This window comes from Cricetulus griseus, chromosome 5 (assembly GCF_003668045.3).
Source record: "Cricetulus griseus strain 17A/GY chromosome 5, alternate assembly CriGri-PICRH-1.0, whole genome shotgun sequence".
NCBI classification, from domain to species: Eukaryota; Metazoa; Chordata; class Mammalia; order Rodentia; family Cricetidae; genus Cricetulus; species Cricetulus griseus.
In genome coordinates, this window is record NC_048598.1 from 113,051,606 (window position 1) to 113,059,558 (window position 7,953).

At 43.0% G+C, this 7,953-nt stretch overlaps 1 long non-coding RNA gene across 1 annotated transcript; it reads right to left on the minus strand.

The window, feature by feature from the left end:
• Positions 1-303: 303 nt before the first annotated feature.
• LOC103160814 lies at positions 304-6,472 on the minus strand. The gene is made up of 4 exons (XR_004770306.1): positions 6,343-6,472; positions 5,800-5,926; positions 3,554-3,648; positions 304-632 (listed from the first exon to the last, which is right to left on the minus strand). It is a non-coding gene; the product is annotated as an uncharacterized LOC103160814 (long non-coding RNA).
• Between the last annotated feature and the right edge of the window lie 1,481 nt (positions 6,473-7,953).

Consider the following 7,953-nt stretch of genomic DNA (forward strand, 5'->3'; position numbering starts at 1 on the left):
AAAAAACCTTACAGCAAATATAACTAAAGAAGTGAAGAAATATAAAAATAAAACTTGCAATAAAATTTTAAGACATCAAAGAAGATAACAAAATATGGAAAGACGTCCATACTCATGGATTGATAGAACTAATACTGTGAAAATGGCCATTCTACTAGAAGAAATTTACAGACTCAATGTAATCACCATCAAAAGCTGACTAAATTAATCTTAAATGTTATTTGAAACACACACACACACACACACACACACACCACCACCACCACCACCACCACCACCACCACCACCACCACCACCCCAAAAGAACAGAAACAATTCTGAATGATAAAACAATGGCTGAAGATAACATCACTCTGGTTTAAAGTTACACCAGGCAGCTATAGTAATTAAAACTGCACGACACTGGCATAAAAACGGACACTTTGATCCATGAAATAGAACCGAAGACCCATGTGGTGATATATTGTTCATGATCTAATAAAGCTTGCATGGAGATCAGAATGCAAAGCTTGCCACAGCCATAGAGGCCAGGCAGTAGTGGCATACAACTTTAGTCCCAGGACTCAGGATACACAGGCAGGTGGCTCTCTGTGAGTTCCAAGCTACTCAGAGCTACAGGAGAGTGAAACAATCTAAAAGAGAAACAGAGTTCATGTCTTTAATCTCAGCACTAGAGAGTTATATAAGACAGGAGTATGGTCTCAGAGCTGGCATTCAGTCTTAGGCAATTAGTCTCCAGCCACATTGAGCACAGGATCTCCCCATCCTTAGTAGAGGTAAGAGCTCTCTGGTGGCTTGACTGCTTTGCTTATTAGATATTCAGCTTGAACCCCAATATCTGTCTCTGGGTTTCTATTATTTGCTCTACATGTTCCTACAACCATCTCATTTGACTCCAAGAGACCAACAATAATACACCTGGAAAAAGGACAGCATCTTCAACAAATGGTGCTGATCAAAATGGATAGCCAAATGTAAAAGAATGAAAATAAGTCATTACCTCTCAGCTTCACAAAACTCAACTCCAAATAGATCAAAGACCTTGATATAAGACCTGATTAATGAGGAACACAAATGGAACCCGAAATAGGTTATTAACTGGTAATTTATTGGGAAATATGTACTCACAAGAGGAATCAGTAACCAGATTTGGCACTCCGAGAAGTCTGGTCTCAGATGCTTCCCAAAGCTGGCTGAACCCTGAAGGAGAGCAAGCCCAGCTCTGTCTAGCCCTTTAACCTACCCTTTATGTACCTGTGACTACACCCAGCCAGGCGTGGTCATTGGTACAGGTATGGGGTCTCTCCCTACACCTGATACCCTGAATCTGATTCAGTAGAAATATGCATGAACTCACTGGCACAGTAAAGGACTTTCTGAACAGGACCTGATAGCATGGGCTTTAATACCAACAGCTGAAAAATGGGACTACATGAAGCTACAAAGCTTTCATACAACAAAGGAAATCATCTTTCAAGTGAAAAAGAAGCCTAAATAATGGGGAAAATATTTATCAGATATATATCTGTCAGAGAGTTAGATCTAAAATATACAAAGAACTCAAAGATCTCAACACCAAGAAAATAAGCAACTCAATTTAAAAAAATGGAACTTGGAACTAAACAGAGTTCTCAAAGACAAATAAGAATGGCTGAGAAACAGTTTTTTAAATGTTCAACATCTTTAGCAATTAGGAAAATGCAAATTAAAACTTACCCCATTCTCAAGAGCTCCTGAACAAATTGAGAGCATGATGGAGAGGGGAGGGAGGGAGGAGAAAGAGGAGAGAAGAGGAGAGGTGAGGAAAACACGAGGGATCAGGAAGATTGAGTTGAGGGAAGAATAGAGGAGAGCCAGAAAAGAGATACCTTAATAGAGGGAGTCATTATAGGTTTAAAAAGAAATCATGCACTAGGGAAATGTCCAGGGATCCACAAGGATGACCCCAACTAAGAATTTAAGCAATAGTGAAGAGACTAACTTAAATGTCCTTCCCCTATAATGAGATTGATGACTACCTTAAATGTCATCCTAGAGCCTTCATCCAGTACATGATGGAAGCAGAAGCAGAGATCCACAGCTAAGCACTGAGCCAAACTCCTGGAATCCAGTTGTACAGAGGGAGGAGTGATGAACAAAGGGGTCAAGATCACGCTGGGTAAACCCACAGAAAAAGCTGACCTGAGCAAGTGGGAGCTCATGAACCCCAGCCAGACAGCTGAGGAACCAACATAGGATCAAATCAGACCCCCCTGAACGTGGGTGACAATTAGGAGGCCTGGGCAGTCTATGGGGCCTCTGATGATGGAACCAGTATTTATCCCTAGTGCGTGAATGGACTTTGAGAGCCCATTCCCCCATGGAGGGATACGCTCTCAGCCTAGATACACAGGCGAGGGCCTAGGCCCTGCCCCAAATGATGTGACAGACTTTGATGATCCCCCATCGAAGGCCTCACTCTCCCTGGGGAGTGGATGGGGGTGGGGCTGGGGTCAGTGTGGGGCATGGCAGGATAGGAGGGAGAGGGAACTGGAATTGATACATAAAAGATTGTTTCTAATTTAAATAAAAAATACAAAAAAAAACTTACCCCAATCCAAATGACCAAGAATAAAGAAATGAATGACAACAGATGCTGGTGAGGATGCAGGGGGAAAGGAAAACTTGTTTGTTGCAGGAAGGAGTACAAATTGGTACAACCACTATGGAAATACTGTAAAGACTCCTCAAAAAGCTAGAACTAGATCTACATCATGATCCAGCTACATCACCCTTGGGGCTATTACTAAAGGACTCTATACCCTACTGTAGCTGGACTGCTCATCTATGTTCATTGTTGTTCTATTCACAGCAGGCAGGAGATGGAAACAGCCTAGATATCTACCAGCTGATGAATGGATAATGAAAATGTAGTACATTTTCCCAAAAGAATATCATTCAGCTGTTAAGAAAAAAAAATGAAATGTGCTGGAAACATAAACAGACCTGAAAACAGAGATTATGAGTGGAAAGGCAAATACACATTTTCTCTCCTCTCTGGATATTGTCTGTGAACCTTTAGATAATGTATGCTCCACCTGGAGTACATACAGAGGTCAGGAAATTAAAGGAGGACAAGGGAAGACCTTTCAGGAGAGGGGAGATAATATATGGTGGTATAAGGGCTTAAAGGGGAATAACGGAACAAAAAGAGTTAAATGGGAAGAAGTGGAGAGGAGAGGGCAAAGAAGGGAATGCCAAGAGGGATAACTAACACTGAAAACATTTTGAAAGGGCATATGGAAATGTACTTCAGTAGATGCTTCCTAACATACATACATGTGAAAGATAAAAAGTTTCTATGATGTTGCCCTGTAATATGAAAACAATGTCCCTACCAGACACTGTAGACAAACAAATAAAATCCCAATGCCGGGAATTTCTTTGACTTATTGGCCAGTGAGTTACCATAGACACCCTGCCCCATCTTAATTAGTGTTTCTATTGCTGTGAAGAGACACTATGACCATGGCAAATCTTAGAGAGGAAAACATTTAATTGGGGGCTGGCTTACCATTCAGAGGTTTAGTCCATTGTCACCATGGCTGGAAGCATGACAGCATAGAGGAAGAAGACATGGTACTGGAGAAGCAGTTGAGAGTTCTATATCTGGATCCAAAGACAACAGGAAGAGAGAGTGAGCCACTAGGCCTTGCTTGAGCTTCTGAAACCTCAAAGCCCACCCTCTAGTGACACACTTCTCCAACAAGGCCACACCTACTCCAATAAGGCCCCCTCTCCAATAATGCCACTCCCTGTGAGTCTATGGGGGCCATTTTCAGGCAGACCACCACACCCTCCAAACATTACAGGCTATTGCCACTCTTGGTTACCCCACAGAACTTGGTGGTAAGCCAATATTGCTGAAGACATAACATGCTTGAATCATAGAACATAGAGAAATCAAGTTGATAGTCGTCTGGAAACTTCATTCCTACAGGCTAGTTTTCATAGTGATGGAAGGTGCTATGTATACTATCAGAGGAAAAAAAGTGTTCAATCTTAACCAATTGTGAACCCTGCGAGCTACAATAACTACTCGCCTGACAAGATATGCCCGCCGATACAATTGTGACACAAAAGTTAACTGAAGAAGCATTCTGCCTGCTCTCTTATTATTGGACTAAAATCCCTAACGTATCTATCCCCAAGTCCCTTCCTGAACATCATGCCTTGTTATTCTCCCATAACTTCTGCAACCATGGGGTGCCTTGATGATCTCAGAATGCATCTCCTTCATTTTCTACAACCATGGGATGCCTTGATAATTGAAGAATGTAGCAGACAAATTCTTGCCAATGCACGACTCACTCTCGACACGTGGGAAGCATCTCACTCTCTTATATCTTCATGCCTTATTTCTTCATCACCTCGACATCTTTCCTCAAAAAACAAAACATGACCCTCACAGGGATATTTGCCTTGACCATCTCACTGCAAAAATGCCTTCCTTCCCAGTATTCCTTTCCTTCCTGTATTGGTTTTTCCATAGTACTCACCACCTTCTAAGACGTTCTAATTTACTTATTTCCCTTATTCTTGATGTCTCCCTCATTTGCATATCAACCCCGTGGGCTTTATCTATTTGAGTCACTGCTGAATTCCCAGCATCAGGATATGGTTTTACCACAGGATAGCTGCCAAGGAAAAAGACAAAGAACCAACCCTGACATTCAGAAGCTGGCCTGGCAATCACATGGAGGCCATGTCCTCCTTGGATTAGACATAAGCCATCTGACAGGAACACCAGACTTAGACAGGTATTGTGGGGCAATTTCCTCCTAAATAAAATTTCCTTACAAAGAGGGAAGCTCCTTAATAGCCAGGATGTTCTAAAAAGGAGTGAAACATTCCATCCTGCCAGGAAGTTCCTTAAAACTCAGAAAGTAAACAATTGAGAAAATACCTGACTAGGTTCACCAGGGCCCTCAATCTTCAATTCTACATATAACAGGAAGGGTTTCTGGGAGACACTCCCAGACAAACAAAGTGGTCTAGAAGAGGCATAGACCAGTCAGTCTGCCTGGAATAAGCAAAGACCTGAGCTACCTGGAAAAGACACTCTCCAACCTGTACTGGTGATTGCAAGTTAGTCAGTGATCTATGCATTTGCAGTGTTCATGAGCTATCACCCATGCTGGGGTGACTTTGGATGACACAACCATCTTTGCCATCTCTAATTTTTTTTTTTGGTTTTTTGAGACAGGGTTTCTCTGTATTGCCTTAGAGGTTGTCCTGGAACTTGCTCTATAAACCAGGCTGGCCTCAAACTCATAGAGATCCACCTGCCTCTGCCTCCCAAGTGCTGGAATTCAAGGCATGTGCCACCAATGCCTGGCCATCTCTACTTCTTTAAGCAACCCATCAAGTTAATTAGTTCACCAAGCTGGAGGTTGGTGGTATCCTGACTTTGGTCTGTTATTGATTCTTTATCTGGAGTGAGTGGATGTTTCTTCATACTTCCCCAGGAATACTGTCAATAGGACACTGTGTCACCAGAGCATGATTACACAAAGCAAAGCTATCTCATAATTCTAAGCTCAAACAAAACAGTCCCACTGTCACCCACAATATACCAAATGCCACCTCTCATGACCCAGAATGTTGTAGTGTTACCTTTTACCAATTACAGCATTATCCTTTTACTCTCCTCCTTTAGACTTTATTGATTCATTTATACTAAATAATAGAAAGCAGAGGCACTTCTCACATTAACCAAAAACAAGTCTATCTCCCATAGGCCTTCCACAAATCACATACCAAAGCCCCAAACTCTATGGTAGGATTCTCCCAATTCCTTCTTGTTAAGATACCCTGTATGCTGGTTTGAAAGAGAATGGGCTCCACAGGCTCACATATTTAAATGACTGGTCTTCAGTTGGTGGCACTGTTTGGAAAGGATTAGGAGGTGTGTCAATGGGGGTTGGCTTCGAGATTTCAAAAGCCCATATCATTCCCAAGTAACTACCCCCACTCTATTCCCCCTCTCCCCTCCTCCTCTCCCCATCCACCCTCCTACTCCTCCCCTCTCTCCTTCTCTCTTTTGTCTCCTCTCTTTCCTCTCTCTCTCCTCTGTCTCCTCTCTTCCCTCCTCTCTCTCCTCTCTCTCTCTCTCTCTCTCTCTCTCTCTCTCTCTCTCTCTCTCTCTCTCTCTCTCTCCTCTGTCTCCTTTCTTCCCTCTCTCCTCTGTCTCCTCTCTCTCCTCTCTCTTCCTCATAGTTGGGGATCAGATGTGATCTCTCAGCTACTTCTCCAGCACCTTGCCTGCCACCATGCTCCCCACCCTGACAGTCAGGGACTCACCCTCTGAAACTGTAAGAAAGTTTCCAATTCAGCCGGGCATCAGTGGTGCATGCCTTTGATCTCAGCACTTGGGAGGCAGAGGCAGGGAGATCTCTGTGAGTTCAAGACCAGCTTGGTCTACAAGAGCCAGTTCTAGGACAGCCTCCAAAGCCACAGAGAAACCCTGTCTCGAAAAATCAGAAAGAAAGAAAGAAAGAAAGAAAGAAAGAAAGAAAGAAAGAAAGAAAGAAAGAAAGAAAGAAAGTCTCCAATTCAATGCTTTCTTCTATAAGTTGCCTTGGTCATGATGTCTCTTCACAGCAATAGGAAAGTTACATCCTAGGTTGTATGTCCTCCCACACTGCAATAAACAATAATGACAACTTGTTCAATTGCAGATATGTTCTTGGTGGTCTTTGGCTAAAGGGCATTGACAGTGACTATTGTGGAAGTAAGAGGAGAGCTTAGAAAAGGAAGATAGGGCACCTGTCTCCTAGGCACCATTAAGGACATGTAACTACTAAAATGTCTGTATTCTCTGCTACAAGTAGCATGGTTGGTAGTGAGTAGCCCCCTTTATATAGCATATGGTCAATAACACCCTTTTGATGTAATTCACACAAGATGGGGATCTCCTACATCAAGGAGAAAATCCTATTTTGCAGCCTAAAGGAAACCAGTCCAAAGCTGGAAGGTGAAATATAATATCCGTGAAGAAACAGGAGAGCTAACTGTCCCCTTAATGAGATACATATGTGCTCATATAACACAGAATAACCCACTCTGCAGTTGTGTGCAGGCTCTCGCTGCAGGGCTGGCCAACTCTGAGTTCTATCTTAGAAAGCTTCTCCCTCCTCTTTCCATCTCCCTTCTCCTGGTCCCTACTGAAAGCCTAAGTATGCTGGCCCATGAGTCCAAGGCACTCTCACTCCACTCTTTCTAAAGCATCCCAACCTATACACACACATACATACACACATATACATGCACACACACACACACACACACACACACACACACACACACACACACACACAGGACAGCTGAACACACACCTCCACTGCTAAGCCTGTCTGCTTGCCGACTTCCTACTCAGGACCCATCCCTTCCCTTCTCACTCTTCCTTCCATCTCCCTTGACCCAGCATTCCTAGCTTGGCTACCCTGTTGTTTTCTCTCCCTAACTCCAATAAGTCACCCTTGCATCACCATATGCATTTACAGGTCCTTGCCTGTACAAACCCAAGAACCTGCAAAAATGGACGATGTGTATGACAGGGATGGAATGGAAGCAGGAAGGGAAGGAGGAAGGGAAGAAGGGAGGAAGGGAGGGAGGGAGAAAGGGAGGGAGGGAGGGAGGGAGGGAGGAAGGAATTTTCATATAAATATAATATTCTAAATGCAAAATTCACTAATTAAAATATATTGCCATTTATTCCCTGGTTAATATGTTTCTGAATTTAATGGAGACGCCAGGTTTTCTGTCTCCTCATAATTTCACCAAATCCATTCTTACTTCAAGTTAGTTTTGACCAAGTCTCTCTCTCTCTCTCTCTCTCTCTCTCTCTCTCTCTCTCTCTCTCTCTCTCTCTCTCTCTCTCGGAACTAGGAATTAACAAATCTCCACAAAGAT